This window comes from Stegostoma tigrinum, chromosome 10, assembly GCF_030684315.1.
Source record: "Stegostoma tigrinum isolate sSteTig4 chromosome 10, sSteTig4.hap1, whole genome shotgun sequence".
Classification (NCBI taxonomy): domain Eukaryota; kingdom Metazoa; phylum Chordata; class Chondrichthyes; order Orectolobiformes; family Stegostomatidae; genus Stegostoma; species Stegostoma tigrinum.
Window position 1 is genome coordinate 56546046 of NC_081363.1, and position 12747 is coordinate 56558792.

Below are 12747 nucleotides of genomic sequence, written 5' to 3' on the forward strand. Positions count from 1 at the left end.
CATGTGACTAACACTCGATGGATTGCTGCAGGCCAGCCCCAAGGTCACAGCTATTAATGACATTGTCAAAATGCACTGATATGCACAAGGACAATGGGATGGTTTGTCAGAGGCAGTCAGTAAGCCAGATCAAGGATGCAGATGTCCTCAAATGTTATCAGTTCTACATAAAAACCAAAAGAACTGCAGACACTAGAATTTGGAAACTAAAACTGAAATTGCTGGGAAAGCTCAATAAGTCTGGCAGCATCTGTAGAGACAAAATCAGAGTTAATGTTTTGGGTCCAGTGACCCTTCCACAGAACTGGAGTTTGGAGGGACCAGAATCCAAACTTATTCAAAGTCAGGTGTGAGCTTTGAGTGTGAGCATCAATGGGGTTACTGCTGCCAGGCTCAGAGTCACTCTCAGAGTCAGTTAAATCGAAGGAGGTGGCAGGAAAAGCCCACAACTGGAGCTGCGATGTCAGGCAGAAAGAAGAAACTGATTCTGTTGTAACCACTAGGCAAATGGCAGGAAATTCATTTCTTCTTTAGACAATTTATCGGTGTTATAGAAATCAGAGCTATGTTTAATGCTGATTTGACAGCCACTCTATCTTTTTTGACCTAACTGCTCTTGTTACTCTCCTTCCTTAAGTATGCAGCATTTAACAGTGTTCAGCAGTAATAGGACTCCTACCATGACCTACATCAGTGATCACCAATCATTTTGAGGTTGGTTGTTGATTACTTTCTACTGGCTTGATTCTGTGGAAGTGCTGCATATTTTGAGGAGTTATTTGCAGTTGACTAAGTCTGCAGGGACTGGGTTTGTACATGGGGAAATTATAGTTTGTAAAAGCAAGGGGTCTGAGCACACCAGTAGTCACAGTTGCTCTTAGACTACAGCGTGAGAGGGAGATGAGGAAAATGAGAAAATAAGATAAGCTGCTATAAAGAAAAAAGGGTTGAGAGGGGAGCACTCAGCAGAAGCTTCTGGCTCTTAAGAAAATGTGGGTTTGCTGCAATCTGTTGGGTTGAGGGACACCTACAGTACTGAAAGACAGTAGCAAGATTTTGACTCAGCAAAAGTGAAGGAACAGTGAAATAGCTCTAAGACATGATAATGAGTGACTTTGATGGGAACTTATAGGTGGTGGTATTCTCAAGCATTTGCTGCCTTTGTCCTTGTAGATGCAGGTTTGGAAAATGCTGTTGGAGCAGTTACTGATAACTAGGCTGGGAACAAGACCTGCAGCCTTTGAGCAAAGTGAAGATGCTATTATCAGTGGCAGTGAAGATGGCCATGGCCCAGAATTTCTATGTCAGAATTCTTGCAGGCTGAACAGCCCAAATCTCTGACTTCTTCCAGTTCACCATCCACTGCTACAGCAGAGGGGTGACAGTTGGCAAGGTGAGACGACTTCATTGAGTTACCTCTGAGCGTGGAGAAGAAAAGGAGCATTTAACAAGACACTGCAGCAATACAGAACTACGCCAAGAGGAAGAAGAATACTTCTTCCAGATTTTCACACATAATGAATATTCAAAAAACTAGGACAGAAGATGCCTACACGAACAACATCAGGAAGATGCTACACACCCTGACACACTTGTCACATTACCTTACATCAGGAGCACATCGGAACTAAGCACAAGACTCCTACAACCACTGAGCATCAGACTGGCAGACAAACCCACATCAGCCCTATGACAACTGCTCACCTGAACCAAAGACCCAGTCCCCACTATGTCACCTGTAAGATTCCCTGCAGAAACAGTGAGAAACACTACATCAGACAAATAGGAAGGAAACTAACAACAACGGTACAGGAACACCGACTGGCTACAAAAAGACTATACAAATACTCACTCATCTCTATCCACATGGATAAGGAGAACCATCAATTCAACTGACACAACACCAAAATCCTGGGATAAGCTAAGCAGAGACAGGCATGGGAATTCCTAGAAGCCTGGTACCTCATGAAGAAAGCCATCAATAAACACAGAGCTCAACCCCATATACACTCCACTATGAAGGAAAACCTGAAGTGAGGCAATCCAGCTCAGCGGACTCCAGAATTTAAAAACCAGGTGGGAAATCACACCGTCGCTTCATCAGAGGCTGCACTGAAGATGTTAAATGAAACGTCTGTGAAATAACAAACCAGCTCAGAGAGCCAACCAACCAGAACATTTATATGTGATAACAAGGTGTAGAGCTGGATGAACACAGCAGGCCAAGCAGCATCAGAGGAGCAGGAAAGCTGACATTCTGATGAAGGGTCTAGGCCTGAAACGTCAGCTTTCCTGCTCCTCTGATGCTGCTTGGCTTGCTGTGTCCATCCAGCTCTACACCTTGTTACCTCAGATCCTCCAGCATGCAGTTCCTACTATCTCTAGAACATTTATATGGTTTGACAGATTTGTGGGCCTTCTGATGCTGTAGGGTGCTATTAGCTGCTCACAGTCAGAGCCTGGAAACTTTGGCACACTCAATTTTAAACATTTTTAACATTTCCAGATAATGCTTGCATCTTGAGGAGTTTCTGCTGTTCCCCTCTTTCTTTATGTATGTTCACCTCTCCCAGGTGCCATCACGCTCCTTCCTGTTCCTGTTGTTGATGTAGGGTACATAAGTAATGTGACTACACATCCTCCAATAGAGTGACTTCTTTGTGGAATCTTTATCCTTATTTGGCACCACCTCCTGAAGGAAGCTGGTAGAAACTGTGGGAGATGAAGGACATGGATTTGAACTAACAAGGTGAGAGGGTTATAAATCAGCTTGGTGCACAATCATTTGTTTATTGCCTTCTCACATGTTAAATCATTCTGAGTGTTGTGGACCATGTCGCTGTGTGCTATTTCATTGTCACTGGGTAGCAGGGCACCCATAGCTTATCATTGCCAATGGCCAGGTAGAAAAGTTAAAATTCAGCCCATAATATCCATGCTTCTGAGTGTGCAAATGAGAGGTAATATAGGGCTGGTACATGGCCACCAATGTCAACTGAGATAGAAAAGATTGCAAAGTTTGGCTTTTTAGTTGTCTTTTCTGCAATGCAATCTCTTTCTTTGCAGCTTGTGGAAATTTCAAGATTGTTAAGGAACAGCATTCTATCTTAATCAACAACTTATCGACTGTTAAAACAATAGGGCATAGCAGTGATGTAGACTATTCAATGAGATCATGGATGGTCTGACAATCCTCAACTTCACTTCATTTCTCCTCACAAAAATTCTCCTCTATTCCATCTTTCTCCTTATTCTGAGATCATGTTCTGTAGCTGTGGACTCCACTGCAAGGAGAAGCAATCTCTTCTCATCTACCCTGTCAACTACTCTAAGAATCTTATATGTTTCAATAAGATTGCCTCTCATTCTTCTTAACTCCAATGAGTACAAGCCCAAACTAATTAACCTCTGCTCAGAAGAAAATCCTCTGCACCTAGTGTCAGCCTAGTGAACCTTCCCGGGTATGCCTCCAATGCCAGCTGCTCCAGAGATGTGCAATTGCATCACTGGATCTTTCCTTAGATAAAGGGACCAAAACTGTTCACAATATTTGAGCTGTGTTTCTTTTTTATTCTTTCTTCCAAAATAGGCAATTTCATACTGTTCACATAACACTCCATTTAATAGATCTTTGACCACTCACTTAACTGACATACAAAGGGTGTTTCCTCTTCTCAGCTCATTTTCCCACCTATTTTTGTGTCATCAGCAAATATAGCCACCATACCTTCAATCCCATCATCTAGATTATTTATATAAATTGTAAAGAGTTGAGGCGTTAGCACTGACGCCTGTAGCATTCAATGTGACATCCTGCCATACTGAAAAAGGCCCACTTATTTCAACTCTCTGCTGCTGTTAACCAGCCAATTTTCTGTCCATGCCAATATGACACCATATACTTTTATTCTCTGTATTAACCTTATCAAATGTTTTCTAGAAATCTCAGAATAATGCATCCACTGGTTCTCCTTTATCTATAGCACGTGAGAGTCTTCGACTTTAGTGTTACTAAAAAAGCAAACTTTTTAGTAACCGATTCCTAAGGGACAAGGGGGGAGCTGGTTGATGAAGTAGTCCAGATAATCAAGAGGTACGTGTAATTGCAGTAAACTCTCAGCAAGTAAAGCATCCCTCAAAAGATCTATGTAAAAACATTAATGCACACCCTAAAAGTAATTGTAAAAGCACACATTATAGAACATAATGCAAGGGGTATATACATTGCTATTATACTTTATTTACAGCATAAATAGTCGGATTTTGCAGAACATCGTGGCGTTTGAGGTACATAATTTTTATCGGTTATCAAGAATGCCAGTTGATAAGGTGCCAGTTAACAAGTTTGCTGCAGGTGAAAATTCAGAAGGAACGGTACACTGCCATTGTTGTCCATGAATTTCTACTCTTTGAGTGGGACCCAAACTCAAAGCACAGGAACAGCCTGACATTGGTACATCGAGAGTCAGTAAGTTGCTCTACACTCCTGATGCTACACTAACATTCTGTACTTAGGAACATCTTTAACAGCAAATGCTTAAAGGTACAAATGGTTTACTTCTGCTTATATACTGTATGTATTCATATACTTGCATTCTGTGGCTTTCTGCTCGGCTGTCACATTTTTTGATGCATGCTATAACTTAAGATTAATGCATTGTCCTGCCAGGGCCCATGTACATGGCATACTTTGTACATGTCTGCTACAGGAGGCAAATACAAGTCGAGTGAGTAAGGTCATATTTATGACTAGAATAGTTTTCCTCAGAGTCTTGGTTACCATGACAATTATTATAGTTGCATCTAATATTTGTAAGTGTGGCAACCAAACAAAATGGCACTAAATTTCCTTCAGATGTTAAGCAATGCATCCTTATCGTGTCCTCCTTCTCAGTAAGATTTTTGGAAAGGCCAGTATTAGCGTAGACATGATGACAAGATCCAAACTTCACACAAATAATTCAATACCTAAAAATTGCAGCCTTGCACTTCGTTTTGGGTTAGGTCAAACTGGTTGATGGAGTCTTCTTGCTATTACCTCTCCAAGGATCTGGAAGTTGTCCTTTACTTTGAATTGATTTTCTGGGAGTGTATGTATCTTGCTAAAGTCCCCCTGATCCTAGGTTGTCGATCCTGACATATTGATTTGGTACCAGCGCCCAGTGTGACCTTGAGTTTTACATCCTGTTTTCTCTAGTTCACTCATTCTTTGATCACGAAACGGTGTTCCATCTATTGGTAAAACAATTTTAACCCATGCATTATATCTGACACTTCTCAACTTCTGAGTGGGTATAAAAAGCGATTTTCTCAATGATCCATAGTCCTCTAAAAACTGGGAACATCATAGGTTCAATAGGTTTGCACCTTTTATCTTTTGTTTGGATGCCATTTGCGCAGGTCTTTTTAAAATTCAGGCTTGCTTTTTAATTCAGATGCTTTCATTGGTTTATTTCTTTCAGAGTCCTGCAGGAACTGCTCCTGAGGTGACGGTGTGGGGGTGTTTCTGTCCTTTCATATTAGGCCCCATTCAAGAAGAGTAGTAATCAATGGACACCAATGGCAGTTCACCACTCTTCTGAATTTTTCTTTGCTTCCAGAACAATCAAGGACCCTAATCCCATGGCTATTAATGTGCTCCTGGTCCACTGATCCAATAACATAATGCGTATTGTACCCATAAAGTTTTCAAACTCCTGGAGTCTAATCTGTGATTGGGTCTTAACCATGCTGATTGCTTACAAACATACAAACAATAATAAGAGTAGGCCATTCGGTCTGTTGAGCCTGTTCCACCATTCAATAAGAACATGAACTGATTTTAATGTCAACTCTACGTTCTTGCATACCTCCAATAATATTTCAGTTCCTTAGTAAACAAGAATGTATCTGTGTCTACCTTAAAAATATTTAAAGATTCTGTATCCACTGCCTGTTGAGTAAGAGGATTCCAAATGCTCACAGTCTTCTGAGAGAAAAAAAATTGCTTCTCACCTCTGTTTTAGATGGGCACCCCCTTATTTTTAAACTATGAGCTCTAGTTCTAGAATGTCTCACAAGAGGAAACACCCATCCAGTCAAGTTCCCTCAGGAACTTATGTGCTTCAATTAAGTCACCTCTGATTCTTCTAACTCCAGAGGATACATGCCTAGCCTCACAAGCCTTTCCTTGAAAGGTGATATACTCATTCCAGATATTAGATTAATAAACCTACTCTGAACTGCTTCCAATGCATTACTATCCTTCTGTAGGTATTGTGATCAGTACTGCATATAGTGTTCCAGATGCAGTCTCACCAATGCCTTGTATAACTGAAACAAAACCTCCCAACTCTTGCATTCAATTCCTGTCACAATACACCATAACATTCTTTTAGTTTTCCTGATTACTGGTTGTACTTGTGTGTGAACATTCTGCAATTCATGCACAAGGACACCCAAATCTTTCTGCATTTAATAGCTCCACAACTTCTCACCATTAGATGCTAAGATAATAAAATGTGAAGCTGGATGAACACAGCAGGCCGAGCAGCATCCAGGAGCACAAAAGCTGACGTTTCAGGCCTAGACCCTTCCCAGTTGTCAATTTACCAGTTGTGACATGTCCAGAACTGTCACTCTGTTTTACAATGTAATTTTCAACGTTTGTCAACCACAACATTTGCCATCATGTAATATGATTTGATTCCTTATTGTGTACTGCTCTTGGACTCACAGGAATACAAACAGTATAAAAGAAATATGTGGGTTCATGATTGTGACTTGAACTGAAACACATATACTCATCGCAAATACAGGAGCACATGTACATACATCTCACTCTGTCAGTACATACCCACATGTTTGGGGTTATGGGGGGGTTACAGCATCTCTTCCCTCATTGAATAGCTACATACACGGTGGAATCTTCTCCTCTCACTGGTGGTGAACGTACAGATGGAAAGACCATATAATTAGGCAAAGAACTGTCAAGATGTATCGTCAAGTGACTGATCAATCTTGGTCTCCTCCTGAGGTCCTCAGCATCACAGATGCCAGTCTTCAAACAATTAATTCCACATGGCGTAAAAGGCAGCTGAAGACACTTGATAATGAAAAGGCAATGGACTCTGCCAATATTCCAACAATAGTACTGAATAGTTATGCCCTAGAACGAGCCATATCCTTAACCAAATTGTTCCAGTACAGTTATAGCACTGGTATTTGTCCTGCAATGTGGAAATTTGTCCAAGTACAGTTTGTGCAGAAAAAGCAGGACAAATTCAGCCTGGCCACTTACTTTCCAATCAGTCTACTCTTGATCATCAGCAAAGTGATGGCAGGGGTTGTTATCAAGAGGCACTTTCAAAGTAATAACCTGCTCATTGATGCACAGTTTGGTTTCAGCCAGTGTCAGTCAGCTCTTGGCCTCATTGCAGTCTCATAACCAAACCTGGACAAAGGACTTGAACTCCGAGATGAGGTGAGAGCGACATCAAGGCTACATTTGATTGAGTTTGACATCATGGAGTCCTAGTCTTTGGAATTCTCTACACCAGATGGCTGTGGAAGCTCAGTAACTGAGCAGATACAAAACCAAAATCAAGAGGTTTCTGGAAACTAATCATATTAAGATCTGGAGAGAGCTTGGAAAAAGGCAGAGAAGATGATCAACTATGATCTCGAACAGTGGGATTGGTGCAATAGGCTGAAAAGCCATCTCCTCTTCCTAAATTCCCTTCCTGACAGCTTTGAGAGTGTCTCTACATGTCCAGGATTGCAGCAGTTCAAAATTAATTTCTCCAGGGCAATTTGTGATGGGTGATTATTGCTGGCCTAGCCAATGATACCCATATCCCATGTACAAATGAAAATGTGGCCTGATATAATCTGCCTCTACCAGAACCAGCCATGAATGCACTTTGCTAACATTCCTGTCCCACCAACTGAAGTCTTTAATTGTCTATGTAAGAACCATAACCTGCATCAAAGGGTTTAACTTGGTTGCAGATGAACTTATCGCCATGCAACATAAACAACACTTCCAACTGTGTGGCTGCTTGTCACCTTGTTTTGGGGGCAATGGTTGCTCAATCAAACAAAATCAGCACCTTCTCAATGGACTGAGAAATGAGGAGATGACCTAATGACAGTCAAACCCTGCCCTTGTTTCTAATCCCCCAACACATTATCCTCTGTATCCCAGCACCATCGCCACAACCCCAATAACATTTTACTTACTTGCAGCCAGGATCCTCCACAATCCTAAAACTCCAGGGTGGAAGTATCCTTCTAGTAGTCTATCTATCCCCCTTAGTGCTGCACAGGTTTCCAGCCTCTGATTGGCTAGCAGCTTCCACTAAATTGGACTTCCATCCTGGTAACTAGATTTAAGCCTTGCCACTGCCTCATTGGTTTGTGCATAAACAAACCTTTTTACAACGATGCACTACAGGTCTCCTGCTGGTTCTCCAATATGTATATATTCCCACAACACTATTGCAAGCTTCTGTCTATTAAATCAATCCCACAACTTCAGTGCCAACGCATTGCTTCTTCAGTTGTGAAGAGCTCCTAATAGCTCTCCAATTTCAAGAACTCACCTGCCGACTTTAATTGGACAGCGAACCCATTCTCTGGTTGTTAATTTGCTAATGTGGAGAAAATCCCTGCCATGAATGTTCCTCACTCAGCTCAGACGTGAGACCCCAATATGGCCTTGATGGGAGCTTTGGAAGGCTGCAGCAAAAAATTCTGACAGGCTTCCAGAAGCTAGTTCTTTCTGCCACCAATTTGACAACATTTCGAAACTCTTTGAGAAGTATGCACTAGATTGTAATGCCAATGCTATTGTTCCATAATTCATAAATAGCACTGGTGTTCCATCTCATGCCTGTAATAATTTGCAGTTTTGTAAGTGTTTGAAGTGTGTATCTGACACACAGGTGAAAACTCATTTCCCTCAATTTGTATTTCCAGCATAATGGCCAACCATTGCCTTTTAATAATCCTGCCAGTTGGAAGGTGTAACACTTTGATTGCCTCATCAGTCTGACTTGTCACTCATTTCCAAGGAGCAATATGTATAAAGCTGGCTTTGCTAGTATGATGGAAATTGGAGTACTAGAAGAAGCACTTAATGCACTGCTTCAAAAGGCTGGAAGCAGCTAATTTAACGGCAACTTGTTGTCATGAACATTTAATCTTCTAATTGCACAATTATTAAAGAAAACTAATTAGCAATTATGTTTGATACACCTCTTGATCATTTTGTTTGATAATTTTGGCAGGAGTTTGAGCACACATCATCACGGTGGGATTCTGGATGTAAAAGTCTGTCATGAGTAAAATCAATGCTACATATATGCTCATTTCCGATTTAAGGGAAATGTAATTTACTTGTTTACATCCAACATACAGTCCACCAGGTAACTTATTTCTGTAAACTAAAATTCATAGCTGTTATGAAATTAATTCTTCCGACAAATGCAATCAGCTAGCAGTAACTGAGGCCAAATCAACACATAGCAACCAGACCCTTATTTATTCTAGGCAGGCCAATTCCAGCTGCCCTGATAGTTATACAATTTTTTACTATGTTTTCTCTCCTCATCTGTTTCATTTTAATTCAACAAACTGCAATTAAGCAAGTTAACAAAACATCTCCGCTATTCACAAAAACAGTTGGGGAATAGAGAATAGAAATTAGTCACACTAACTAGCTACTGGGCACACTGACATCCTTGGAAGCCTTGTATTAAAAGCTACAATACAGCATACTGTGTACCACAATAAACAATTAATCACATGGTTATTATCTTTGACATGTTTCACTATAGAAGATTGCCCAAAGCCTCTAATGCTATAATTTTCCTGTAAATATAATTTGTAAAAATGTAAAGCCAGTTAAATGCATTAAGCTGGAAAATGTAGAGCCTGATAATAAATCAATGGTTCTGCACTGGTAATGCTGACAGGATTGTCAATCCCTGTTAATTTCCAACGCAAACGTTCTTTTCTTCATCACAAACAAAGGCAGAGAGCCTGTTACTGTTCATCCTTCTTTGTGGAGTAATGGACATGGGTGCTAGTCGTGCCAAAGCAATTTCTCTTACATGCAGCAAAAGCAAACTCAATGTGCCCGAATTGCCAGGAATGTCCTTGCATTTATTAATCTGAAAGCCCACTTTAAGGCGCAACAGACATTTCATTAGAGTGAACCATAGAGAAAATGTATAATGTGTCTGTCAAGCAGTGACTGAACATTGGAACAATTACATCTCCTTCTCAGCACAATTATAGACTGGCACCATTCACTTCATTATTATTAGTAAACTCCCGGTTCTGGTTGGACAAAACATACTTGTTCATTCGAATAGTCCGCATAACAATTTTGTTCCTATTAGCCAACCATTTAACAAAGGTAAAACAGGGCATAAAGAAATCATTTTGGCTTTCAGTCAAGAGTTCAGACCCAATTTGTGGGTTTGATATTAATATTTTTTTCTTTCCAAGGAACGCCTTTTCAAAATATATGTGAGACATTATTAAAATCTACATCCTGTTCTGTTTAGTCATTTATTTGTTTTATCTTTTATGCAAAATTGAAGATAATTTTAAATAGTTTTAGGCATGAAGGCTACCTTTTGAGTTTAATATCCATGTGGCAATTTTGTCAAGCATCTTTATGTGGCATCTTTTAAAAAAAATTTTCATTCCAGCCTTGAGTGACTGTCTGTGTGGAGTTTGCACGTTCTCCCAGTGTCTGCATGGGTTTCCTCCATGTGCTCCGATTTCCTCCCACAGTCCAAAGTTGGGCAAGTTAGGTGGATTGGTCATGCTAAATTGCCCATAGTGTTCAAGTATGTGCAGACTAAGTGTGTTAGCCATGGGAAGTGCAAGGTTACAGGGATAGGTTAGCGGAGGGTGGGATGCTCATCGGGGTGGGGGGGGGGGGGGTTGCGGTGCGATGTGGCCTTGATGGGCCAAACAAACTGCTTCCACTGTAGGAATTCTATGATTCTATTGTTCTAAGAAAGATTCATTATGTGAGGCTAGTATCTGTGTATATATTAGCAGTAATAGTGAAAAACTTAAATATGCAATCAATCTAAAATAGTTTCCTAAGTAGAGAATTTTTAAACATATTTCCTATCGGATCCAGATTAAGCATGTTATGTCAAGACCATGGTGTTAATACACAATTTTGGAAGACATCATTGATGCAGCGAGATGTGCATGTAGATAGACAGACCAACACCACATCGGCTGCAGTGGCTCAACAAGGCAGATCGCTACCACATTCTCAAGAGCATTTAGGGATAATTACTAGCCTTCTCAGTGGTGCTTATCTTCCATGAAGGAAGAAAAGGTATGAGGAGAGGAGATACAGTGTACAATGCTGGAATGTGAGCTGAATGGAGATATCAACACAAGTTAAAACATTATTTCCATAAAATGAATAACATTCTCTAACATCTAACATTGATAACATTGACTGTATTTAATGTATTATGATTGTAAAGAACAGTACATGTGAACACCATACAAACATCATCTCATTACTAACTCTTTGAAGGAGCTATCCAATTAGTTCTGAGGAAGGCTCACTGGGCCTGAAGCATTAACTCTGATTTAATTCTTCACCAACGTTGCCAGACCTCTGAACTTTTCCAACAACTTCTGTTTTTGTTACTGATTTACAGCATCTGCTGTTCTTTCAGTTTTTATCCAATTAGTCCTCCCCCTTGCTTTTCCTCTTCAAAAATTTACCCAATCTTTTGCACTTTACTGTCGAATCAGCTTCCATTATCTTTTCAAGATTTTCTTTGAAATCACATCAACTATCTGTATAAAATTAAATTCTCATTCTCTTTCTACGGTCTTTTTTTTGGATTAAGCACCATACTATCCACTGTACAAACCATAAGTGTGGTACAAGCTTTAAGACCACAGAATCAAATTTTAATTCATTCAAAATCAAATCTCCTTGAGTAGAGTTAAAATTGCACCAATAAAAATGTAAATTCAAAAGTGATCTCAAGACAAAAGCAATCTTAGGATGTAAAAATGTAATGTTTCTCAGAAACCAACATAATTACGTGGCATTTAAAATGCTTTGGAAATTATCCCTTCACATATTTGCTAACTTTTGATTAAAGTAGCTGAAAATAAATTCACCATGTAGAATAAGCAATTTCATCACTGTCAATCACAACCGCTGAGTAACCCAATTTCACTTTACTGAAATTCATGTCAAAATGTATATATATATATATGTATATTTAATGTCCTTGTGCCTAAGAAGTTTAAATGTTGAAGCTTGCCAAAGACCTGCAAACTAGTGTGACTAGCAGAAAATTCCGATAGTGTTTAATTATTCCTCAGGGGTGGGACCCTAATTCAGTTCTGAGCTTTTATAAATAGTGTGAATGATTGCAGTAACTCAACTTGAGCTGAAGGCAGTTTGTGCCAAAAATTCCAAGAGTTGTTGCATTGTTTAGATTGATTTTGTTGATATTGAAAAAAAAGCAGTGCAATTGCTACAATTATCTTAATGAAACATAAAATATTTTCTTCAAATTTCGAAGAAGATGACACCCTTCCACTGCTTTCCTTTTAGGTTGATGGTGTTTTTCAGAACTTTCATTATCACACTCAAACACATTTGAACTAGAAGGCAAAAAGCTCCTTACCTTTATCCACCTAATAGCAAATACTTCTTACATTAATGGCCTTTACTTTGAAAGAACTCAGAAAGAACTGTTG